Source organism: Trachypithecus francoisi, unplaced genomic scaffold (genome assembly GCF_009764315.1).
Source record: "Trachypithecus francoisi isolate TF-2019V2 unplaced genomic scaffold, Tfra_2.0 Lachesis_group2, whole genome shotgun sequence".
Lineage (NCBI taxonomy): Eukaryota > Metazoa > Chordata > Mammalia > Primates > Cercopithecidae > Trachypithecus > Trachypithecus francoisi.
In genome coordinates this window covers 100,562,602-100,589,931 of record NW_022681465.1, presented here as the reverse complement: position 1 = coordinate 100,589,931, position 27,330 = coordinate 100,562,602, and the positions used below count along the sequence as shown (strand labels likewise).

Below are 27,330 nucleotides of genomic sequence, written 5' to 3'. Positions count from 1 at the left end.
TCCAATGCTTCCTTTGAACTGGACTCACTTCTAAGACCATAGCCTGCATTAACTCATGTGGCCCTTATGGCAAACTCATGATGTAAGTACTAGTAATCAACCTTGTTTTGCAGAGAAGGAAGCTGAATCTTACATGGGCAAAAGGCATACAGAGAGTAAGTGGTGGAGTTTGAGTTTTGAACACAACGTGTTTTCTTCCGGGCCTGAGCTTTTAATTACCACCTTAGACAGCTAGCAGTGGGATCTAAAGAATGAAGAGATGTCAACTGGGTGAAGAGGGGAGGGATAAATGTTCCAAGGCAGAGGGAAAGAAATGAATAGGCCTTGAAAGCAGAAGAGAGAGTAAAGGACTGAAAAAAGAAAAAGGCCAGTGGGGCTGGGGTGGAGAAAATGCTGGGGAAGAGAACACAAGAGAGGCAGGTGAAGTGAGTGGGCGTCACCCCATTTCAGGGCCTTACAGGCCGTGCTAAAGAGATTGATTTTTACCCAAAAAGCAATGATGAGCCACAGAGGGGTTTTCAGTAGGGAAAGGACACTCTTAGGCCACCCTCATTACCATATTTAATATTTGCAACTACCCAATGAGGAAGGACTGAAAGCTATTTTACTGAAGAAACAGAGGGCTCTGAAAGAGCTGAATGCTTTGCTGAGGTCGCAAAACTGAAAAGTGGTGGAGCTGGGAATGAAACTCAGGTTTCTCATTCTGAAGTCCATTCTCTGAACCAGGACACTCTGTGGCATCCTCCTGTTCTTTCAGGCACAGCCAGGTCAGGAGCACACCTTCCCTTAACGGAAGCAGTTGAGATGGCTTTGAGGTCTGGGAATTCTGTCCCCATACGTTCTGATCTCGGTGTGGGAACACAGACACATTTCCTTGCATCTCGACAATCACTCTTTAACTTTGGAGTTTTCCAGTCTCTGTTTATTGTCTTTCACTCCAACTCCAATTCACCCTTTCTCCCTGCGCACCCCTCAGCCCTGCAATTCTGCTGTGGGACACTGTACATGTGGCCTCTGATAAGAATCGCTCCATTCAGAGTCGCTGGCAGGTAGGTGTCCTATTTGCTCAAACATGCGTGAAGGTCTCCACTCCTCAGATTTCACTGCTGTGGAACCTGGAACTGTTTGGTTGGCCTTCTTCTGTTCTTTTGGAGATAGTGTGTTTCACCCTCCAGGTAAACTTCAAACTAGTGTTTATTTAAATATTAATTTGCAATTGCACAATCTCTCCTGTGATATTACCACATTCTGTGGGAATTAGGCTGAGCGAGCCTTCTTGCTCGCTTTAATCACACATTTCAGCAGTGCCGAGACTTGCAGCAGAGTCGGATTCATTCTTTGACACCATCCAAAACGCTCTGCAGAGCTAACCAAATTGAAATGAGCCCTTCATCTTAACGCACGGATAATTAAACTTCAAACACTGTTTATCTCAGTCCCCAAATCCTCAGAATGCAGAAGCAAATTAATTTTAAATCTATATCTGCTTTAAATAGTAATTGTTTAATCAACAGGCTTGATGTATAATTATATTCTTTGTTCGTACTCCTTGCAGGCTTGAATAGACCACATAATTCCTGGGTTGCTTTCATTTCTGTAATTAGATCATGTGACAGATCCTTTCTATATTACAGTCGACTATAGTTGCTTCTCTCCCACCCCCTTCTAAATTTGAAAATGGTTTCTCATGAATTCTTAGATTATAACAGCCCCAGTTTAACAAGGAGCTGTAAGTATTTAGCTTTAATCCTTTACTTTTCTTTCACCTAATAATTTACTTGGGAGCAAGTGATTTTTACTGGTGGCTGTGTCGTCTCAGAGTTGAGAGTTCTTGTTCTCCTTTTGAACTTCTGTTTTCCCAAAGGGAAACCCTTCTTGACCACATAGAAATACATTGGCTGAAACCCTAGAAGTCAATATTATCCTTATATAAGTGATAGTTGAGGTTCAAACTAAGCAAAAATAATATACTAGGATATTGTTTTCTGATCATCTGGAGTTTCACAGAGAAGTAATTTTCTTTGTTTGAAAGAGTAGATTTATCTCCAAGAATTTATTTTACTTGCCTGGATTCATTCCATAAAAATGAGAGCTGGACATTAGATAATTAGGTCAACACTGAAATCTATTCTTTAATTGGAATTTGTTTCTCCCACACAATATGCCCAATTTTCTGTGGTTCTGTCTGTGCTAGAAATATGATTACTCAGCTAATGTGGCTCTTTTTACTTCCTGTGTCAGTCCTGCCCTCCAGCCCATTATCTTTCAGATTTGATTTCCCCAGATTCTTGCAATTCTTACTATTTTTCTCATTTTTGTTATTGAGGTATGCAAAATTGGGTTAGGTATGGTAGGTATGGCCTAATGAATACTGTATGAATTGGGGAGCATGATTGGAGGTTGGAGCGAGAAAGAACATCATTCAGAACAAAAATAACAACATAAAGTGTCTATGCTTAAAACTCAAAATAACCAGGCTCTTTCCATCGTATTTCCAAATTAGATCTAAGTTTGCACTGTCTCTCCTCAGTCTTCTTCCCTATATTCATTTCTTGTTTTTTTCCTTCCTGTGGAGTATCTGTGTTTTTGATTACTTTCTCTTACCTATCCAACCATATATTTTTTTCAGGCATCATCTCATTTTGCTATTTGATCCAGCTATGCATTTTTATGAATTCCATGACTTATCCTGCACATACTTCTGTAACTGCCAGTTTGGCTTTTAAAACATTATTTCCATCTCCTTTTGGGTATTTGCAATACTTCCCAATAATTTCTGCATTTGTTATTCACTCTTCCAGATCACCACTGCAAATGCTGAATTAAATGACATGCCTATGGACATCACTACATTCACAGATTAATGATTACCCTGCATTAATGGACCTACTAGAGTGCTTTGGTTGGAGAATTCTAAGCCCAATTCCTCTCCTCCTCTTCACTGGCAGATAAATCATTATGAGACTTCTATTTTGTATATCTTCCAAGATTTAGAAACCTACATAGTCATACAGAAATAATCTGAAATATATTTTGATTTAGATATTGTCATTTAAGGTCTAGTCAGGGAATATAAGCCACTTTTGGTCTTTCAGTAGGGGAAATATAATACAGGAAACTGGTTACTCAGGTGATGCTAAAACTGAGAAGCCAAAGAGGAGATGGTGAAGGTGCCCCAGAGGTTGGCAATGGCTGGAAGCTCCTTCCACTCTAGCATGGTTGAAGCACAAGAGGAGGAAGTGTTCCACAGCCCAGCAAGGGTTACCAGGCAGAGCTGGGAACTGGGAGAACAGAGGAGTGGATTGCCTGTTGGAGTTGAAGGTCTCAAGAGAAACAGCACTGCCTAAGATGCTACCCAGGCAGGGAGAGGAAAAGATGCAAATCTTAGCCTCTCCCCTCTTCCACTGATGAGATGGTGAGCCTCCCACTGGCTGATCTTACCTGGAAACCACTTGACAAGAAATCCAGTTCCTAAAAGTACAGATTAGAGCAGGGGAAGTGAGGACAGTGGAACTGAGAGCAAAGGGACAAATGACCCACACAGTTGCAGTCAGGTGTGCCTCAAAGACCTGGCCCAAAGTCCTTTACATGGTTGTCTTTTCAGTGAGCTTGCCAATTCACTGCTAACCATCATCCGCCTCTCTCTTCTATTCTGAATACCACTGCTATGCTGGTCTTCGTGAAATACTGTTTTTGTCTTTGCACATGACTCCTGCTTCCTGCTTCATCAAGCCTAAACTCTTCAGGACTTTATGAATCTGGATTGCACTTGCTGACTTAGGTCCAAGTTTAGTTAACATTTGTCTGGGGCCAACTCTGTGCCAGAGGGAAGAGAGGAGAAAAGGTAGATTGATACTGGTTGACTGCCTACTATGCTGCAGACACAGACACTATACTGGGAACTTCGTATACCTTCTCTTACTTAATCCTCGGGTATTATTTTCATGTTTCAGTAGGATAATGAGGCTCAGCAAGGGAAAGTAACTGTTTCAAGATGACACAGTCTGGCTGAGTTAGAGCCAGATCCATCTGACACCAAACTCTGTTGTTTCCATGACACTCATCACCATCACCCTCCTGGTTTTATTAATGCTCAGAGAAAATACATGATAATAATGATTTATTAAAGTGAAATGAAAATAATAACAATTTATTAAAGTTTTAATAAGTGCTACCAGAGCTTTCCATTTCTGGTAAGTGCTACCTGACAGCTATCTGTTTTAGATTTAGAAATTTTCCCGTGTAGTGATTGTCACAAGATCTTACCCACTTATCTGTGGTTCAGTTTCTATTTTCTCTACGATATTCCCCCCTACCTGGCAATCTCACATCAGGCTCTCCTTTCTTTGAACTTCTCTGACACTTACACCATGTATATGCATGGTCTCATTGAGTCTAAGTGCTTCATATAAGGGACATAAATTCTGGTAAGCGGTAAATAGTAACAACAATTCTCCCTTATATTTTCCCTCTATCTCTTTATAAAATCCTACTCTAATGACAGAGTTAATCTTTAGTGACTTACTGCCAACCTGTTTTCAGGGATGTGATAAGTGTCTTGCAATTTAGTCAGAACTCCCTTTAATGTGCATTAGTATCACCTAGGGAATACTGTTAAAATACAGATTTTGATTCAGCAGGTCTGGAGTGGGGCCTGGGATTCTATTGCTCTAGTTAACTCTCAGGTGATGCTGATGTTGTTAATCCAGGAACCAAGCTTTGAGCCGTGGGTCTAGAACACAGAGTTACACATCAAAGGCAGCTGACAGCTACCCAGCACATTCATCACAATGGATGTGATGAAGATATAGTTACAATGCCCTCAAAACTAGGGAGCTGACACATTGGCAGATAACATAAAGGGGAAGAGGAGAAAGGGATTTATTTAATGTTATATTAGTAAGAGTAAGTTGGTGGAGATGGGGCTGGCATTAAATATTGTATGGTAAAGATTTATTTTCCTTTAAAGCAAAGTTCTTCTGGTCTCCTGACAGTTTAACATCTTACTTGAGGGAAGGGTGAATGCAGGAATATGGGGGCAATGGCCTCTGAAAAGTTCTGGAAAGGGAGAAAGAGAAGTCTGTTCTTAGACTCAGCTCTGACTTAGGGATCTCCAAAGATGACCAGGCAGAAATTCCAGATCTTGGTTTGGGAGCTATATTGGAAGATGCCTCTGATGAGCTATGATGGCTAGAGTTTTTTGCTCTCTTTTGCCAACTTCTGGCTTCAATGAAGGGCAGGAGAAATCAATCCTAAAAGAAAGAAGGATAGCTGATGATGTGAACATTGCACATGTGTGCACACATATATGTGTGCACATGCATGCACACACCCACAACTGTAGTGTGCTTTTGGTGGCTGGGATACTGATGTGTGGCATTGAGCAGGAGTTTCTCACTCAGCTATCTCCCCTAACCATGTGTTGGAGCCTGGAGAATGTTGGAGATTTCCCTTGGGAGCAAGTGTGCTGGTCCTTCAGCCTCCTGAGGTGGGAGTGCTCTGGGCACATTGTTGACTGGCCCTTAGGGATTCTTGAGGAAAAATGGGAAGATGGACACTTCTTTTCCCACCACCTGCCCTGGGTGTCAAGAAAGTCTGCTGAGGTGACTCTGCGATTGTTAGAATCCAACTGAATATTTTAATAGAGATCGAAGTTTACCTGAAGTACCAGACAGAATCAATCTTACTTTCATTTTCAAAAATCAGTACTGTATTTCCTATAACTCAATCTCCTTGTCTCTGTCCCAAATCCTTGTTGCTGATAAGAAATAATCATTACTGCCTTTGTCAGACATTTAACTATCTATGATCCATACCATCTGCTGCAGAGTTTTCAGTTTTATTTTAGGATTTTAATGAAGTTCTTTATTTGCTCATTTTATATATCTTAGACTAACCATTACTTCAAAGACTCAGCTCAGATTTCCTCAAACCATCTGGAAGAGGACTGGATCAATCTCATGTACATCTTTGATTTTGGAACAGAGTCAGACTTTTTTTTGAAGATTTATTCAATTTTCCCTCATTGATCATGTTCCAGAATATCCTAGCCCATTGCTTAAATCTTATTCATAATGTGATATTCCTAGCTACTAAAAACTGGTAATTTTTATTGATCTTGCCATTTTTGTGTGGTCGTCTTTGAAAAACATTGGGATGATGCAGTTGGGGAGAAACAGATTAACTCTGATAGACATAAATATTAAGCATAAGAGATTACTACTTTCTTCTCTAACCTCCTATTAACTTTAGAAATTTCTGATTTTGAATTTGGCTAAGTTTATTGCATCTCTACTCTCTCCTAGAAAAGACTAAATTCCCCAAGTGTCAGGATCCGCAGGATCTGGTATTTTCATTGGTGTCTCTTATACTTGACATATAAATGCTCAATAAGTCCAGGTAATCAGTGAATGACTTTATCTCACTGACCTGTACTAAGATCCAGCAATAGGAGCCCTTTTGAATTCTGCAAAGGACTGGGTAGGAGATGCAGGCAAATCTTTTTCTTTTTGAAGGAAGGTCAGTTTCCCTAAAGTTAGTATCTTTGATCCTTTCTAGTTCGTTCCTTTTGTTCCTCCCTACATATACACAAGCATAGATACTCGATTTCTGTATGGAGAGATTCTATATAGAAACCCAATTTTGATTTATAATTTCTGTTTCTGATGAAACATCTCACCCCTGGAGGTGGCGGGAACTACAGAGACGGATGGAACCACACATGGAGTTAGGCAGAAGTGGGTTTGAGTGCTGGCCTTACCTCTTTCCAGTGATGGAGCCTTGAGCATGTCACTAATGCTCAAGTTCATAAAATGAGGGTGTTAATGATGAAGAGGAGATAACATGTATCTTAATAAGGCCTCCAATGCCTTGTCTGACCCAGTCCTAATCCACCCTAGCATTCTCCCCTTGCTCTCTGAATTTTACCCACACTGCTGCCTTTTAGCTCTTCAAAAGCTTCAAGCTCCTGTACGCCCACCACAGGACCTTGGCCTATGTAGTTCCCACTGCCTTCCCCATTCTTGTCTAGTTGATTCACAATCATATTAGAGCTCAGCCAGAGCACCACTTCCTCAAGGAAGCCTTCCCTGATCTTCTCCAGTTAAGCGAGAACTCCTCAGAAGGTGCATTTTGAACTCTTATATAAGACTTCCCACTATTGCCATTAAATAATAATTGTGTAATGAGTTGTTCAATTCCCCCTACTATTTCCACCATACAAATATAAGCTCCATGTGGACAGAAATCTTCTTTATCTTTGTATCTGCAGTGTTCAGCAGAGTGCTTGGCACATGATAGTAGCTTAATGAATGGTGTTATATGAATGAATACACAAATGAAAAGTAATGAATAAAATTCAAATGCAAACTAGATGCACAATAATGTTTCTTTTCAATCTATCCTCCCAGTTGCCTTCTTTTCTGAAGCTTTGCCTGGGACAGTAAGGAAAATTAAAAGAAATCATGATTTGAATGGATGCATCCTGGCCCCCTTCAGTTGTCTGAAAATAACTCCCTCAGCCATTCGTCAGAGTCCATGACCCTCAACCTTCACCTTGCTCTAGAATCATCTGGGTAGCTTTTTAAAACTGCAGATAAAATTTCAACCATGGTCTGGTGGCAATGGCATTTTTAAATGCTGGAAAAGGTGATTCTAACACGTAGCCAGATCGAGAACCACTGCCTTAGGTTATTTTGAAAAGACATGTTAAAATTCAGGACTCTTACACAGCATTGTATGTCTGTTGAAATAGGTTAATACGTCTTAGCATCTGGTCTGCATTTTTGCAGAGTGTTCAGATTGGTCCTATGAGAAAGGGATGAAGGGGCATCATCACAAGGCTGGTAAAGGCCCCACATGTGTGCAAGCCCAGGGTGGGCACAGTCAGGTGGAGTCCTGCAGAGACAAACTTCACCTTCTCTCCAGCATTGCCCAGGCCAGTCTTTGCCCAAATACAGCAGAGTTCTTGTTATTATTTCCATGGAGTGAATCACACTGGGCTAGTCTTGGATGTGCCCTTTCCTAGATGAAAAGTGCTAGAATGGGTTTCTAGTGTGGGAACAGCTTCAAGGACATTGTCCCTGGAAGGTATGATAGAGGGGATGGTTTGAATGCGCTATGGCAGGGGATTTCAAAAGCCAGTTGGAAAGGGCAAGCAAGCTTTGGCTTCAAAGAATGAATTTTTAGAGTCTTTGTTTTTATAAACAAGGAAAATAGGAAAAATATAGAATCATAATTTGGGGCATAAAAGCTCTCTGGTGCAGCAGAAATGCTAAATCTTAGAACTCTGTTCAAGCAGGGGTTGGTAAACTGTGGCCTGTAGGCCAAATCCTGCCCACTACTTGTTACTGCTCAACTTGTGAGCTGAGAATGGTTTTTACATTTTCAAATGACTGAAAAATAATCAAAAGAAAAATAATATTTCATGATCCATGAAAATGATATGAAATTCAGATTTCAGTGCTCATAAATAAAATGTTATTGAAACACAGTCATGCTTATTCATTTACGCATTGCTGGCCGAAGGCAGCTTTAGTTCTTCAGTGACAGAGCTGAGCAATTGAGACGGAGGCTGTGTAAGCCCACAAAGCCTAAATTATTTACTATCTAGTCCTTTATAGAAAAAAGTGTGCTGACTCCTGTGTTAAAGAATCAGAGGAGGAGCTGACTAGAAGGATTAACCATTGGTTGAAAAAGGCGAGTGAGGCCGGGCGTGGTGGCTCAAGCCTGTAATCCCAGCACTTTGGGAAGCCGAGATGGGCGGATCACGAGGTCAGGAGATCGAGACCATTCTGGCTAACACGGTGAAACCCCGTCTCTACTAAAAAAAAATACAAAAAACTAGCTGGGCGAGGTGGCAGGCGCCTGTAATCCCAGCTACTCCGGAGGCTGAGGCAGGAGAATGGCGTGAACCCGGGAGGCAGAGATTGCAGTGAGCCGAGATCACGCCACTGAACTCCAGCCTGGGCGACAGAGCCAGACTCCATCTCAAAAAAAAAAAAAAAAAAAGGCGAGAGAGAGATCAGAGAAAGGAGAATAATAGTATCATTGTAATGGTTACTTGCCAAGTGCCAGGCATTTTATGTACAATACCACTTTTAATCCTCTCAATGATCCTTGAGGTAGAGTCAGGGTCCCAGCCAAGCACAGATGCCCACTCCAATTAGGATAACTGGAAGGGAGTTTAGTAACTGGAGTGTTTATAGACTAAAACCAGCGGTAGGGATCCATAAGAGATAGTGCAGTGGCCCAGGCTAGCGACAAAGGAGAGGTTACCACCTCCAGGCCTGAAGCGTTGAGGGAAGAGAGGAGGTTCCAGAATCCAGAAGGAAAGAGTTATGCAGATAGAGCTGCCTTGAGAGCAGCAGTGACCTTCAGTTGGAGGACGCAGGCAGTCAGATAGGACCTTACAAGGAGCCGAGGCCATCAACAGCCTGCACTCACTCTTCTCTCCCTTCAGTCTCTTTCTGGGGCAGGAGTCTGTTGGATACAACCAGGGCAGGCTGTTGGACTCAAAGAGGGAGGCTGCTGAGGAGTTTCATCCAGGTCAGTCTCCCTGGGGCAGAGAGGATAGTGAAGGGTGTAAGGGGTCTGTCGGGCAAATCAGCACAGGTGGGTACCACTGTCATCAGCATTCTCCTTCCAACCCCAGCTGGCCTACTGTTTTATAAATGGTCAAAGCTAGGTTTAGTAAGGTTAAACAGTGTCCCTCAGTACACGCTGAGCTGGGACACTCTGATTCCAAGACCCTTTGTTTTAACTATTGTTATCCTGCACTGAGATGGAAGAGACCTTAAGGGGATCCAGGTTTCCTCCCTCTCCACTTAGGAATAGCTTTTGCAGCATATTTTCACATGATCCTTTGGCTAATACTTGAATATCTGCCTACATGGGTATCAGTGACTGTCTTGTGGTCGTTTTTGTCTCCACTGGGGGGATTACTCTTATGGCTGGGAAGCTTTCTCTTAGATTGGACAAACCCAGGGGGTAATGTTTACTAATTTAAAAAATCAAATGTATTTTTAATTGATACATAGAAATCTGAAGCTCTGTTTTCTTCTTCACTCATTTTCTCAGATTTTACTCTTCAGAATTAGTGGGGAGATTCCTCTGTTACTATTTTTCTGTCTTTGAGCCCCTGGATGTCCTTTTTGTGTTCAGTTTTTTTCCCTTTTCTTTTTTTTTTTTTCTTTGAGACAGATTTTCAGTCGTCACTCAGGACAGAGTGCAGTGGCACAATCATGGCTCACTGTAGCCTTGACTTCCCAAGCTCAAGTGATCCTCCCATCTCTGCCTCCCAAGTGGACTATAGGCACATGCTACCACATCCAGCTAATTTTTATACTTTTTGTAGAGATGGGGTTTAGCCACATTGCCCAGGTTGGTCTTGAACTCCTGGCCTCAATGATATGCCTGTCTTGGTCTCCCAAAGTGCTGGGATTACAGGCATTGAGCCACCACACCTGGCCCAGTGGTATGATTTTTTAATGGATACTCCCTCCTCTAGCCAGATGGTCACTTCCCATAGTCTTTATCTTTCAAAGTCACAGCATAAACATCAGAAGGAATAAAGGAACCACTGGGCTACAAATTTTTCTTCTACTCTTTTTAAAAGTTTGAGCTCTTAAAAGGCAGGGAAGACTGCCCAGTCCCGTGTAAATCAGCAGAGGCAGGTAGTAGCTGGGGAGAGTGGTCAGTGATACATCCTGTAGGCTGTGCATACATACCAGGAAGAAGGCTCACCTCGTGACTGGCCACATCAGGCCATATGTCTTCCTTTCTCATGCTGCAATGGAAAGGCATGCGGGACACCCTTTCCTGGCTGTGGTAACAGGATACCTCAAACCCACTGGTGCTTAGGAATCCGTTTTGTTCCATGGAACACAGGATGTGGTTTCTTTTTCAGAATAAGTCTAGGACCGGATAAAACTTTGTGAACTCTGATGATGGTAACAGTGATAACAATGACCTTTTATTGAGTGCTTAATCCTTGGTATACCAAGAATAGTTCTCGCCATTTACCATTTGTGTCCAATGGATCTTTTTTTGTGTTTTTATATTTTTGAGTCATTTTATGAGTAATTTATGAAAGATCGGAGATATTATGAAAAACAACTTTATTGCAAATTTTAATAAAAATTTAAACATTGCAAACTCCAGTTTTTCTTACCATATTTCCCAGTGTAGAAGGTACTGATGCCTACAATTCTGAGGCAGCTTCCTTTGAATGCCATCAACTAGTGATCAATTGTCATGCATAATTCTGGAACATGTCAGTCTTATAAATATAGCATTGATTCCAGACTTCAAGTCCATCACTAAAAGTTTAGCTTATCATTTCTTCTAATTGTGTCTTCTTACAGTTATATCATCAAAATAAAATATTTTAAAAAACTATGGCTCATAATTTGCTTAAAAGAGGACTCACATCTTCTTTATTCTATAATTGCAAAGCATTTTCATGTTTCATCAATTAGAATGATTAATTCAACTGATTGTTTTGGTTTCCACATTATTTATTTTCTTCCATTCCCCTTTCAGTACACACCCACCTAGTTCACTTATGACCCATATCCAGAAAATTTTGGTGCACAACCACATAAGAGGCAAAAGAATGTCGTTACTTTTTTTTTTTTTCCCCAAAACAGATGGTCTAAGTTCTGATCACAAAACACTGCATGGTGAAGTTCTTCCTGTTGAGTTACTAACTCATTGAGAACCCTATATTTCATTTTTGTCCTTAAAAATATAGTGTCCATTTATTGATTCTAGACTTTGGAAAAATTCATTTAGGATATTGTCATCTGAAAACTCACAGTCTAAAATTTTGCTTATATGAAATCTCTTTGCATTAATCTTATGATTTGTTTAATAAAATGAAACATCTTCCTCTGGAAATTTGCTTGTCTTTGCCATTGTGGTTGGAAAATAAAAATTATGGATGCTCAGTTGTGTATAAAAGATGAAAAGAAACTACAAAGATGGTGTCTTTACTGTTCTCCTAAACCTTCTTGAATGATTCTACAATACTTGGGGCAGGACAGCAGGAAAACTGAAAGGTGATGTAATAGCCATAGTTTAGTTCATTATTGCATCAGGCTTTATGATCATTTTTCCATTTCACATTATTTCAGTGTTTTTAAACATAGTTGGGAATAATTGGTGAGTAATGATCAAATAATGACTAGAATGATGAATAGCAAAATGTTTCAAGATATAGGAAAAAGAAAATCACTAAGATTCCATAATACAGCTTGGATTTACAAAAATTGCAACATTGACCTTTATTCTATTTTTTAAAGAGTAAATTTTCTCTTGTTATTTGTAAGATTCCTAAGAAAAAGTAAAAGCAATGAAATATCAATCCCTACACATAAATGGCTCAAAAATAGAATCCAAAAGCTAAAATGGGATCCTGTGTTTCCTGATGTTATACTTACAGTTAACGTGTTAGATACCGTATTAAGAAATTTAGAAATGTGACTAAATCCAGCTAATGGATTGAAAAAACTAACAAAGTTTCAGTTGGAGATGATGAAAATGTTCTGGAGATGGAGGGTAGTGATGGTTGCACAGCAGTGTGAATGTACTCAATGCCACTGAACCATACCCTTAAAAATGGCCAAAATGGTAAATTTTGTTATGTCTATTTTACCACAACGAAAAAGGAGGCATGTTTATTGAATGCTTATTTTGTGTCAGATACCTGATGTCATCAGCGCTGTTATCATCACAGTAACGTGGGTTAAAACTATCTCTCCTCAAGTAGATGGGGAAGGCTGACAGAGACTAAGTACATTTTCCAGAATCACAACTGGTCATGGCAGAACAGGAGGAGGATTCTAGCAGAAAGCCCCAGATCCTCGTACATAACCACTAGTGTGCTTGTGAGGTAGGCCAGGCTGGGGTGCACAGATGTCATTTCCATGGGTGTGCCATACCCTCTTTCTTCTTTCCAAACTCTTAGGGTGATCTGGGATTCCTTAGTTACCTCCTCAGAATCTCTTCTGATTTCTTTCAAGGCTCTGTGGGGAAAAAAAAAAAAAAAAAAGCTTTACAGGTAAGACCACATGTACTCTCAGCCAAAGCAGCTGCTGATATCCTCAGAAGTGGGGACAAGCATGCCCGTGTCCCAAGGGCTGGAAGAAAACAGTCCCCCAGTACCCCTCCCAAACCAGCCATCATGTGCCTCCACTGGACTTGGTTCTATGTGGCCGCCTCCACCAGACTCTGCATATAAATGGCCGGGACACCTTCCACCACGTCTATGAGCCACTCTTCTGCCAGGTGGTGGTAATTCTCACTAATTTTACCAGCTTCATAGATGTCAAGCCCAATTGCATTTTATTATGTTTTTCAGGAAAGAAACGTTGATTAGCTGGGTGTCAGTGAAATTATTTTCTACAAGTTGGGTGATGGAAAGAGAATTCTAAGTATGCCTACTATGTAAAACACCTTTACAAATGAAATATCCAAACATTTTAATAAAAATTACATTGGTGTGAATAAACAGAGTATGAGTAGGCAGCATAATAATGTATATTTTTTTAAGTGCAAAAATACTATTATTCACAGTTCAAAGATACATTTGTTTTAAGGCAAGAATGTAATTGGGGTAAAGAGCAGGGAGTGTGTCTTAGAGCTGTAGTTCCTGTCTGAGCCAGCTGAGGGCAGTGGTTCTGGTGAGAGCAACTGTCGGCTTAGAGGCCTCGAGTTTTTACTAAGGATGTCTGGTGAATGGTCATTCTGAGTAATTAGGAGAAAGAGTATCTCTAGCATTAACAGGGCCCAGTTAGGGTGAAGGGTGATAGGAAGTGCCCAGACTGCCTACCTACTGGGTTTCTTAAAGAGGTCCTGGCAGTCCGTGAGGTACACGCTGGAAATGCAGATCCTAGTGCCCTACCCGTAGATTACTGAGTCAGAAATCTCTCAGGTGATTCTTTTTCACAGTCAAGCCTGAAAATCACTGCTGTGTTAGCTTCTCTTCAAGTGGAAGCACGGAGTTGAAGACAATAGAAGGAACTAAACCAAGATTAAATGCTGGGTTTTATAGGATTGTTATAGAGTCATATAGGATCTGATGTAGGATCCGGGAAGCAGAAATGCAAGAAGAGAGTCAAAATAGAGATCTCCTAGGAGACTGTTAATTTGCTAGCCTGGTGGGAAATACAATGCATGGGAGGTGAGGCAGATAGAGCCATCCAATTGCAGGGTCAGAACTTGGAAGGCCTGAGGCATGAAAGGCACAGGGTGGGGGTGCAGTCCTCACCACAGTGCAGGACCCAGAGGCTGGGGCTAAAGGAGCTATTGCATCCCAAGTTCTGTCCTGGAACAGTAATAAGCCTTCCTGCTCCTGTCCTCGGCTCCAAAGCTAAACTGGAAAGCCCAGTTTCCCATCATGCCTTTCCAAGTGGTTGCAGGCACAGGAGGTCCTGTTATAAACCCAACTCCCAAGTTTGAGACATGGGAAACTGCAAAGTAAGATGCATCTTTAGAGCTCAACAAATGGACTTGCCTTGAGGGGCTGGTGAAGGTGACACCCATTTACCCAACTTCCTCGCCCTTCATGGGAAGAGCAGTTCAAATGTTGGGCTCAGTGTGAGCAAAGCAAACAGCACAGGGTGAGAAAAGAAGTGAATTTTTGGGACTCAGGAGCCTATGTGTGTGTGCATGTGTGCGCGCCAAGTGGAGAGGGCAGCCTACTGTGGGCTTTATAAGTTTGGAATTTATCCTGAGGACAATAGGAAGCCATGGAAGGGTATTAAGCTACAGGGCAAAGTGATCAGAATTATGCTGAGTCTAGGAAGTGCTATTTCTGGGCTGGTTAATTTGATCATATCAACAAGAGAATCAGTATGGGGTCAAATTGGTTGCTTTTTTATTTGTTACTGAGACAAAAAAATACAGATTTTGAGGAATTTGATAGTGGTTAGTCCCCTAAGTCCATTGACTAGGTTGGCCTCCATCATCCTCCCTAAAACAAAAAATCTTCCCTTAACTCTAAGCAGAAAATGAAAACGTATGTTCTTGGGGTGACTTCATCTTTTGGAATTTTCTCATCTATTTTTCCAAAATTCCAAAGCAATTGTTACAAAAAGGACACAAATATTAATGGCTTAAAAAGTTGTCTGTGAATCTGCTTATTTTTCTGAAAAGAAAAAAAAAAAGAAAGAAACAGAAGGAAATTAAGCTAGAAATGAATGAAATGTGTTATCTCCAGGGATCAGTGAGAACCAAATGCAACATGTAGGGAAGAAGATGGAACTTCTCTGGTGATCCCTTTTGATTTGGTTTTGGGTTTCAAAGTGTGTTAAAGGTTTACATTTCCAAAAAATAAAATTAAGAAATGGGAAAACGATGAAAATTGAATTCAAACAAAAAATCAAAATTATATGAAATAGATAAAAATCACACATTAGAAAAATTACTCAAGTCACTTTTGAACAAAGTGTGCTGATTGTACAACCCAACGTAACATTTTCTAAGAATAAAAATGAAACTGTATGGAAATCTTGAACTCCACTTAATAAATTGTTGATAGTGTGTACTGCAGGAACCAGCAAATGGGTAAATGTAACAAGGTTGTTGGGAACCTGGATTCTCACTGTGGAAAAAGAAAGATACAAATGCGGACTGGGATATAATGGCCCCTGCCTGAATTAATTATCGCTCTGATGGTTACAAAATGACAATTTTCTATTTCTAAATTTCCTACTTATTTATTAGTTGGTATTCTTCTGTAAAGAGGAGTGTTTCATTCTTCTTCCCACTTTGATTTTTCAATATATCAGAATATATATTTGTTTCCTCTAATATGTTATACCCACTTCTGTCATTTGTCATTTTGATGTTTAAATTATCCCAGTTTTCCTAGTGGGAATCCTTTCAGGATGAATCCTATGTCTTCTTGACATATCTCCATCTTCCTAAGAAATAAATTTTTGAAATAAAAATAAGTTTATATTGATACTGCTGGGACCAATTCAACACCACAACACAAAACAAACAAATGAAAAAGCAAACATGTCAGCTAAACGCAATGTGAGATCTTTGATTAAACCCTGGAGGCGTGTGTGTGTGCGTGTGCAGGTGTGTGTGGGTGTGTGTGTTTATGTATGTATGTAAATCAGCTGCATAAAACTGTGTAGGGACAATTGAACTTAAAAAATACCATATTAGAGAAGAGTATTATATCAATGTGAAATTTCTGGAGTATGATATGAAATGAGGAAAATTTTCTGTTGAGATACTTACCTAAGTATGTAGGAGGGAAGTGTCCTGAAGCATGGGAAGCTAAAACAATGAATTCTCAAATGATTAAACAAAAAAAGCTGTGTGCATATGTATATAGAGAGATAAAGCGTATCTGGGACAATAAACAGTGAATGTAGGTGAACAATACATGGGTGTTCGTTTTACTGTTCTTGCAATTTTCTCGAAGTTACAGTATTTGGAAAAGAAGTCAGAGGAGGGATGCTGGGTTGCATGAGAAAGACTGTGGAAGACAGGGCTGGGGCTGCACTATAAACTTTTAACATCTGCAGGGCATCCTAGAGGGTTCAGAAGGACATGCCACATGGGAAGGCGGCTGGAGGAAAATAGCAGAAAACAGAGCATCTGGAGCAGCAGCTCACTCACCGTGATTTAGGGTCTGCAAGCCTTGGGATTTTAACAATGCAGTTATTTGTTTTAAACACACATGTAACATCATTTCCTTTTATATCCATAGTTTACACATGCAACATTAGGGCCATATTCCAGCTCCATCCCAGTCCCAAGCAGTTGATGAGAGGGACATTTATTGACTTATCCGGTAGATGGGTTTTAGTCCAAAGCTTCTCTTCGTGAGTGATTTCAATTCTTGCTCGTTAATCTTGCTATGAAATCACAGTTAAAGGATTGTGGGAGAGCACATCTTAGGTATCCAGTGATCAGCAATACAGCTTATTTTCTGTCAAGTATGACTTTGTCATTTTTATCTGATACTTACCACACAGCCTCATGCAAAAACAGGTTTGCTTACCACCACCCCTCCTTCCCACTGCTCCTTTCCCAGGCACAGATACAGATTTGTATTCCTGGCATCCTGCTCTTGTTTGATGAGTTTTAGGAGCCTCCAATTCTTGTTTTGTCCCCAGGAGTAAAGCAGCAACTGCTTTAAACTGATAACGACATGATTTTGCTGCCCTATAGACAGTCATTTAAACTCTGTGATATGTGGCCACTGCCTCAAAATTCAAGCAATGGAAATGACATCATTATCAGCCAACTCTTTATGATGAAAAATGACCCACATTAGGAAACAATCTGAACCCAAGGAAACTTCAGTGATCAATCATCACAATTATAATGTGCTGGCCTTCTATGTAAATCCAACCCACAGTGAAGCAGGATTTGGATGGAAGAGTTGGGGGAGGAGAAATCTAGTGGAAAAAACATTAGTACAATGTAATTAAGCAAAAGGGAAAGCTTCAGATAATATATGTTTCTCAGGGGATCCTGACAGACCTAAGCTGAAAGGGTTGCATCATCATCATTAAAAGCATTTGTTAAATGCCCAGAGCTACAGAGAGATGGGCTGGACTTTGTGCTGTGTGAAGTTAGTTGAAACAGGCCAAGCCCCTTCCACCAGGAACTTGAGCCCTCCAGGAGCTACCTGGTTGATAAGTAGTGGGCAGGGACATTCCCTCACTGCAGGGGAGCAATTATAACTGCCAGAGGGTGATGTTGCAGCTTTGGAGCGCCTGACTTTCCCCATTCTGCTTTAGTCCCTTGGGGTCATTTGTCCTTTTCAAGGCTGCATGGCCAGCCATATGCTCAAGGTGGCCTCAGTATGAGGTAGAAAGGAGTGGGACTGTTACCATCCATCTGCAAGAAGGCAGAGTGTTTTCAGAGAGCAAAGGAGGTGGGGACTTTGGTGATAAATCATGCCTTACCTGAGGGCCTGTATGATTGCACCTGGCCAGCTTCACATGTCTGCATTTGAATCTTAGAGTTTGTGTGTTGTCTATTACCTTTTTCTCAGACCTGGAAATGGTTTTTGTGTGTGTGTGTGTGTGTGTGTGTATGTGTGTGAATGTGTATGAAGAGATGCAAGGAAGGTGAGGAAGGACAAAGGGATAATAGATGTGGCTGTGTTGGTCCCAGAAAATTGTAGAGAACAAGGCATCTCCTGGTAGCCTATACCGTAGGAAATGTAAGAAGCACAGGAAAGTGAACACTCAGCTCAGCTCAGCCATCCCTTACCAAGGACTCCAGAGGCTGCAGGTCCATCCCATGGCAAGGTGGCTCTAGGCTAGTGAGTGCTCCAAGCAGGATCTCCACATGGCAACACTTGTTCCCCTTCAATCCTATTTTTTCTTAAAAACTTTGTAGTGTCATTTCTCCTATTCTTGCTCTCGACTCTACCTATGAAACCTCTTATATATGCACTTCTTATCCTGAAATCAATGTCCAGGTTATGAGGCCTTGGCCTACTTCCTCCCCTCCTTTTTAATACTCTCCTACATGATGCAAATAACCCTTTTCTACTTGCAGACCAATAAAACTGGAAATTTCCTTCTAGGAGTTTGCTCCTTGTAGCTAAAGTTCCACCCTCCTATTGAATACAAATGCTCCTGAGAACAACACATTAAGCTTTGTGTGGACTGGTGATTTGGTCTCTTTCAGAGTAAAGAGAGGAGCATCCCAGAGAACAAGGCACTACCCCACTAGAGCAGATAGGATGGGTCTCCAGGGTAAGGGGAAGATGGAGGACCCTAAAGGAAAAATAATATGAAACATGACTTCATGTTGACTCACTATTCTCACTCTTTGCACCAATCATGTCTTTTAATCCTTACAACAATGTTACAGGACTATACAGGAGCTTTATTATTCCCTTTTGCAGAGGAGGAACCTGAGATTCAGGTGGTGGGAAGTGGGGAGGGTGAAAGAAACATCACTAGGTCTGTTGTCCTCTCCTCACCAGCACTGCTCCTGTGACCAAAGTTAAGTGACTTTCTCATGATTACATAGTTGGTGGGCAGAGCTGGGATTCAAACCTTCCAATACCTGTCTTTCATCATTACACTACTCCAGAGAGGAGAAGCACCTGTGGGGGAGAACTTTGTCAAGCATCCTGGGAAGTAGGTTCTGATACTGCAATTACCCCTACCCTGCCTCCAGCCCAGGGTACCTTGGTTTTCTCTGGTTGTATTACAGATGTGTGTCCTGGTGGTGGCAGGAGGCCACACCTGTCTAGATGGAATGATGGGCCTGCTGGCAGAGGCCTCACTTTGTTCTGGTGGAGTCAGCTCAAGCAGCTGTGGGATCTTACCCTTGGCAGAAGCCAAGAACCCTCCTCGGGTCACCTTTGGACTTACAGCGCTAGCAACTTTCTAATCTGACCCATCATGGCATTTTAAACACTGCCAGCAAATGCCCAACTGATTTATCCACAGCAGTTAATGAAACCATATCTTGGGATCTGCAGATGTCACTGGGCATGCTCCGGTTGACCTCAGTTATAGTCTAGTGGCCGCTTACGGAGAGCACCATCGGTTCAGTTAGCTCAGTGAGTATGTGGTGCTGAGCCTTCTCTCACTGTGTTGAGGGGCCGGAGGAGGTTGCACTTTCTGCATAGGAAACATCCTACTTCACTCTGGGCTAAAGAGGAGGGGAAACAATTTTTTGGAACATTTACTAAAAAATAGGCAATCTCCTGTGTTCCCCAGAGTAGCTGATGTCCAATCAGCTCTGCCTGGGCTCCCCACAGTCAAGAAGTTGGGTTCTTTGGAGTTTTGTGTGGCAGCCCTGGTTCATCCCAAACACCCACCTCCATCCCCATAACTTCGGGCTTGGCTGGGGAAGGGCTATGTGGGACATGAAATAATCATTTCATAGCTATGGTTTAAATCATGCTTTATCTCATGAATAATCCATATGTGGTTACCAGGAGTCGTTCATAGTTGTCAGTCTTCATTTTCCAGGTGGTGGGAAGTGGGGAGGGTGAAAGGAACATCACTAGGTCTGTTGTCCTCTCCTCACCAGCACTGCTCCTGTGACCAGATCAGGTCTTTCTTCCCCACCTAGCAAAGAGAGGGGCCATGGGGATTCTCAGGAAATGTTGGCTTGGAAGGGACAAAAATAAATCGCTGTAGACGGGAGCATAGAGTCTGTGTAGAGGAACTGATCTACCTCTGTTCATAAAATCCCCATTCATTTGTACCTTTGGTGAGAATACTACTTTCTCCCTGAGGTCTGTGGGATGTATTATCATTAAAAGTATCATGATATTTAACTGGCTCACAAAGTACATCACCCATCAGGTCCAGTTTGCTTCTAAAAGCTGGAGAGTGAACAGTCTCCCTGAAATTCTTGGACTCTGTTTCTTTCCATTAAGTTCTTTTGTATGTGGTGCATATTCGTGATCATATTTTAAATCAGATTTTTTTTCATGCCTTGTTTAACTTGTATCCCTTTTCGGAACCTATACATTGGTCAGGTTTCTAATCAGAGCCAGAGAGCATAGGTGAGTGTTGGGATGTGAGGGTAGTAGGGGTTTTGGCGAACAGTCCTCAGTGGGTAGAAAAAGGTGAACAGTGTAGTGCTGGGAATGCTGGGGTCAGAAGATCTGGGATCAAGAAATAACTCAAACAAGTATTAGCTGAGTGACCTTGGATTTGACTTAAAACTTTCTGAACATCAGCTTCTTATCTGTAAAGTGGAGATAATACTTACCTTGAAAGGTGCTGGGAAGGCTCAAATAAGATAAGGCATGGGGAAAGGCTTTGGGAACTACACAGTCTTACATTTGTGAAAATTATGGCTTCTAATCTTAAGTTTGATCAAATAGTTCTTGAAAGAAAATGGTCTAAGTATGGGGCTTTGTTAAACAGATATTTCTTACTGATTTTTCTCCTAACAGGATTTAATCTATACTCTGTGGTTTTGTGTGTATTTTTTCAAGATGTAGGCAAGTAAATAAAGCCTGTGCTTGGCATTGTGTTTGGCAAGGCCCTGCACCTTGCCATGCCAATGTAGATATGGGTTGGAGACCAAGCACAGGCAGTGTAACCCAATAAGTAGGGGTGTGTCCTGGGAAGGTGGTTCCTGCCTGATTGCCATGCTGGACCTCTGACCTGTGCCTATTGTCCACCCCCGCCAAGCTTTTGAGCCACCTCATCTCTCTGACCAGGTCTGTAGAGGTTTGAGGCTAGGGTCACATCTGTGGCCAGAGTCTGCAGGTCTGTCAGAAAGAAAGGTGGTTTGACATTTGAGGAATTGTTCTGCTGTCTACCATGTAGTAAGTGTTGCTGTATGCCAGGTGCTGACCCAAGCACTTTATGTGCATTACCCCATTAAATCTTCGCAACAGTACTGCAAGGTAGGAGCTATTATCATCTCCATCTTACAGATAAAGAAACTGAGCTCAGAGAGTTTAAGGCAATTGCTGAAGGTCGACAGTTAACAGAGTGCAGATCAGGAGTCCCATGTGGGTCTGTGTGATCCCAAAGGTTGCTCTTATCCCAGAATGCTGCTCCAGTGTCTTGCCCAGCTGAGACTTGACAGCAGCCAAAGCCTCACATCAAACAGTGAGACGAAACATGGCACTAGGGGGTATCCTCCTCTTGCTAAAGGGAAGAGAGGCAGAGGACTGGAACTGCATGTGACTTCCATCTTGTGGCACTGAGGTACAAGACCCGACATCAGTTGTAAATGAAACATATCACAGGCCAATTCAACAGGGCTTCAATCATGTGGCTGTCCATAGTGCCTGTGTACGATGGGTACGTGTGCTTCAAAATCTCTTCTTTAAAGTTGTAACTGGCCATTTAAAACATTTCTTTTCCAAGTAGCTATCCCCACATTTTTAGGGTGGTTTAAAGTGGGAGTGGGGTGAGCTGAATATCATTACAACTCTTTCTTTTGACCTCTTTGATTCTAATTTCATATTGTTCATTCATAACTTATAAGTTATTGTCTAAAAGGAAAGGAAAAGGACGAGAAAGAGAGGAAAGAAAGAAAGAGAAAGAAAGAGGGAGAGAGAGAAAAAGAGAAAGACAGAAAAAAAGTCAGTTTTTTTTTTTTTTTTCCAAGCAAGACAAGAAAAAGGAGAAAAAGAATGGGGAAAAGCCAAATGTGATCCAGGGTTGAGTAAAGTAGCATGAAACTGAGGACTTTAATGTCTGTTACACACACCCAGTACTATCACATAAATCTCTACATTACATTCCGCTAAACATGTCAGAAATGCAACTGTGCTTGCAAATAATTGCTGCCATTGAATGAATCCGCCCTGGCACATCCATTTGGGCTCAAAATAACCCCTGTAACCTAAGAGTAAATCAGTGACTGGACACCCAGTGCCAAGCATAATCTCAAGCAACATTTAACTAGGTTCAATATTTATTTCCCTGCCTTGAGTCACTTTGAAATGATCTGGACTCAGTTCAGACAGGACCAGCCCTAATTTTATGGTGCTCTTGGAATCCTTCCAGCAACATGAGGGCTCAGATGTCAGGGAGTTCCAGAAAAATGAGGTTCCTCACAGAAGATTTCACAATTTAAGGCACCCTCCTTCCAACATTTTGCAATATATGGGCTTTTTACTGAAGATGTAACTTTTTCAGAGGCTTTGAGCACCCTTAAGAAGTATGCCTCACCCACACTCTAACTCCTACTTCATCCCTCGGGATGGGGTGGGCAACATTAACCTGGTTAACAGCTTGCATAAATAAAATCTCTTAATATCTGTAAATAGGAAAAGAGAGGCCCTCAATTTATCCCCATTTTTCAGACAAATGACATTACCCAAACAATTATGGAAGACGGATTTGGGAAGCTTCAAGCCACATTAAAACAGCAGATAACACTCCTACAAGTTTGACAGACACAGGAACACATCAAATAAATAGCAGCGAATTCTCAAGCTTTTGTATCTCAAATGCTCAATCAACAGAAAAACAACCAATTTTATTGTACACCAGAGATAAATCTTAAGATGGCAGGATTGACTTATAGCTCCCTGTTAAAGGGATATTGAGCTGACATTGAGTGACCTCACCGTCAGCCATAACATTTATCATAAAAGTCTGACATGGTTAAGTGAAGTGATTGATATTGGCTCATCTTGCTCTAAAATGTGGGCTTTCATCTGTTTTACTTGTGAAAAGAGTAAAGGACCTCACTCATGCAATTAAACACTTTTCTTTATTTTTCCTTAATCTATCGATGGTTATCCTTAATTCAGCATAATGGCAGGAATTCTAGAGTCTGTGAGACCTGGGTTCACATCCTAGGAGCATCATTTATCAGCTGTTGAGCAAAATTTTAAGCTTCTCTAAGGGAAAGTTTCCTTATCTATAGAATTAGGAGAACTGAGTGAGATAATGTAGTTAAAGCAATCATTAAAGTACCCGGATACATATTTAAGAAATGTTAATCATGTTATTATGATAATAATCATCATTATTATAATTTATTTTGACTCCTGACTTCATTATTCTGTCAACCATTATACTATTAGCACACTAATAATACCAATAACAAAAATACCTATTATAGATACCTTTTGTTGATACCCACTAGGTACCAGACACTGTCTCAATGCTTTAAATATGTTTTCTCATTTAATTACCACAAAACCTCTGAAGTTGGTGCCATTATTATACCAGTTGTTAGAAATAAGAAAATTGAGGCTCAGAGAAATAAAATTGCTTAAGATTGCACAGTTGGCCAAGATCCAAACACACTACATTACACTGATCTCCCAACCCCAAGTCACATAGATTATCACTTTTTGTCCTATTACACCCTGAGAGGAACAGAAAACTCTAAAATTTGGGGAAAGTCACTCTATCTCTCTGTACCTCGGTCTTTTCATCTGCCAACTGAAAAAGTTGGAGTGGATTACATAAGACATTTTAGGACTCCAGGATTGTAGTGGAATCAGTAGTTCTCAAGAAAGTTTAGAAATATGGCTGGGCGCGGTGGCTCAAGCCTGTAATCCCAGCACTCTGGGAGGCCGAGACGGGCGGATCACGAGGTCATGAGATGGAGACCATCCTGGCTAACACCGTGAAACCCCGTCTCTACTAAAAAATACAAAAAACTAGCCGGGCGAGGTGATGGGCGCCTGTAGTCCCAGCTACTCGGGAGGCTGAGGCAGGAGAATGATGTGAACCCAGGAGGCGGAGTTTGCATTGAGCTGAGATCCAGCCACTACACTCCAGCCTAGGTGACAGAGTGAGACTCCATCTCAAAAAAAAAGAAAAAAAAAAAAAAGTTTAGAAATGTGTAAATAGGATTTTATACATGTTTGAAATGGAGATAGTGTACAGGTATGGCTTGTTCTGCATGGTCACTGTGTAGGCAGGCTGGAAGGAGGAAGGTTGCTGCACTTTTTATAATGGCTTAATTCTTTCTTCCCAAACTATCATAACTCTGCTATGGAGGAAGCATTCCACTTACCCCAACATGCTTGTTTTCAGTATATATGGTTGTAATAAATTAGCACAATCTTTAATTTGGATAATCTTCACTTCCTGCTCCCAAATCTTGATGATTCTTCTCAGATACTTGACAATAACTCCTTCTTCCTAAATCTTAAAATTAAATTCTCCTGTCATTCTGGAAATAATGTTGTGATTAAAAATCTATTTACATTTGGTCCTCACACTTCAGTGTTGACATAAAATAAAACCACTGATCACTGTTGTTGTAGCATTAGGATGTTTAAAATATTTCACATCCTGTCCACAAGGTAAGCAGTTTCCAGATATAGTCTGTTTTGAGGCTTGGCTTCCAGGGTGGAGATGGTGGGCAAAGGTAGGAAGAAGTGGCTGGTGAATGGAAGGGTCTAGAGGGGATTCTGAACCTCTCCTTTTGGTTGGAACCAAGCCCAGGTCATTTCCTGACCCCGTGCTGCTGGGGTCTAGTGGCAAGACATAGACACAGTGCCCTGACTCTGTGCTCTCATTTCCACCTCTTGAGCACAGCTCTCTGCTGGGTTCTGGTCCTGGCTTCCTGACCTGCTATTTATCTTGGTCATGTGACATGTGGAAATATTATGTCTGCTGGGTTGGCTCTTCCAAAGTGACCAAGACCTTGCCACATTTTGACCTTCCATTCTATTTGGGTTGAGGCTAAAGAAAAAGTGAGAGAAAAAATTGTCTGCCTTCAGTTTCTAGGACTAGTAGCTTTATGTTGTGCTTATACAGACATTAACCTGTCAGAAGTATTATTGATTCATATTAATAATTTTAATAAACTGTAAATTATTGAGGAAATTTACTATTAGTTAACCTAATTAACTTTAAGGATACTAATCAATTATATGGCCGAATTAGAAAAAAAAAAAAAATTAAGGCCGGGCACAGTGGCTCCCGCCTGTAATCCCAGAACTTTGGGAGGCCAAGGAGGGTGGATCACCTAAGGTCAGGAGTTCGAGACCAGCCTGACCAACATGGCAAAACCCCGTCTCTACTAAAAATATAAAAATTAGTTGGGCATGGTGGCACATGCCTATAATCCCAGCTACTGGGGAGGCTGAGGCAGGAGAATTGCTTGAACTCAGTAGGCAGAGGTTGCAGTGAGCCAAAATTGTACCATTGCACTCCTGCCTGGGCGACAAGAGTGAAACGCCATCTCAAAAAATAAAAGAAAGTAAAAATTTAAATATGTTTGCTCTAATTAGCTTACACGTGTAGACATAGATCAAGTCAGGGCTCAGCAGATGCACAGGGAGTGCAGTGACCTTCTCATATCTTCTGCTTACTTGAGAACTATAAGTAGAAACTCTGACTGGATGAGGCATTTTAGGGATGGGAGAGAGGTGGGAGTTGGTGGTATGTTTTATGGACTATTCTTTCAACATCACTTATCAGAAACCAAGAAAACTCATAGTTTTCTGAAAGTCATTAGCCTTAGCTTTGATGATTTGCACCTAACCATTAAAAGTTAGTAGAAGTCATTCATTGCAGGCTTTTTCCATGGAGTGTTGTTAAGCAAGATTTGTTGTCCTTTAAATATTATTTACCAAAATGTGACACAGCTTTTCAGTGAAAACGTACAGAGGACATTAAACTGTCTTTTTTTTTTTTTCTGAGGCCTCCTTAAACCTTGCAGTTCAAGCCCTGTCAGAGATATTACCAAACCTGTTTTTCAGGGATTTGAAATCTGCTCATAAAAATTAACTTCAGGCTTTTATGCAAGTTAAAAACAGAATTCATGTGGTTCTTTTAAAATCTTGTAAGTCTTTGAAAGAAGGACTAATAAAAATATACCTTCCTAGATGGCTTTTCCTGTGGCTGCACAGCCTGTTTGTTTAAGAACACGTTGCAGCTTGGCAGCTCACATTACTCCACCTCCCAATCCCAAAAGCACAAAGTATTTCTGGTTTTATTCAGAACCTTCAATGGAAAATGCCAGCTGTTCCTTTTTTGTTTTTTTCCCCCTCTCCTGAAAATTGAATTAGTTGCCCAGGAAAGGTATTAGAGAGCTCCACTGCACAGGGCTTGAATTCTTGTGCTGGTGTCTAGGGCATGGACGTGTCACTATGTGTTCAAGAAACAACTCACACAGTTCTCTGGGCCACAGCATGGAGCACCAACCTCATCCTTCCAGGCTTTGGAGGCCAGACCTGCCACAAGGCCCAGTCCTGTTTCTTTTAGGCCCCAGCCACAATGAAACCATGTGTTTCCAAGGTCATGTATCACCTACCTATCCAGGGTCAGTCTTTCCCCCACGGGAAGCTGCGAAAATACCCATGTGGCTGTGGGCTTCTTCACTCATCCTCAAGACAAGAAGAAACCTGTGTCACACCCTGCTTGAGGACAGCTTGTTTTGCCTCTGCTGAGTACAACCTATTCTTGTGCTTTTATCTTATCTTAGAGTGATGTCACAAAGCCCTACCCTGGCCTCATGATGGGAAGGTACCAAGATGAATGCTTTGGTGGAAGGAGAACTGTATTATAGAAGATACAAAGATTCATTCTTTTTGTTCATGTACTCATTCATTCAAACATATAGTGAACACGTACTATGCACAAGGCACATATAAGGGTGCTAAAGTTATGAGCCGAAAGATGCAGGCCTTGTCCTAATGGACCTGGAGCCTACAGATGAAGAAAAGCATACAATTATAGTACAGTGTGTGTGTGTGTAAGTTGGTCAGAAGTGTGACAGGGTGTTGTGCGTCAGAGGAGAGGCATCTAGTACAAGGTGGGAAGGAGTGTATGGAAGCCTTCTGGAAGGGAGTAACTCATGGGTGAAGTTGAGAAACAGATACCAATGAGGGTCCTCGTAGGGTAAGTACAGTGAACAATTTGCTTCTAAGATAAAGGTTCT

General features: G+C 41.3%; 1 long non-coding RNA gene across 2 annotated transcripts; it reads right to left on the bottom strand.

Moving 5' to 3' along the window:
• Positions 1-12,272: 12,272 nt before the first annotated feature.
• On the bottom strand, positions 12,273-26,843 carry LOC117064506. 2 transcript variants are annotated; one of them, XR_004429500.1, is made up of 3 exons: positions 26,704-26,843; positions 19,934-20,069; positions 12,273-13,025 (listed from the first exon to the last, which is right to left on the bottom strand). It is a non-coding gene; the product is annotated as an uncharacterized LOC117064506 (long non-coding RNA). The 2 variants fall into 2 exon arrangements; XR_004429499.1 differs by lacking the exon at positions 12,273-13,025 and adding an exon at positions 15,741-15,926.
• Positions 26,844-27,330: the final 487 nt, after the last annotated feature.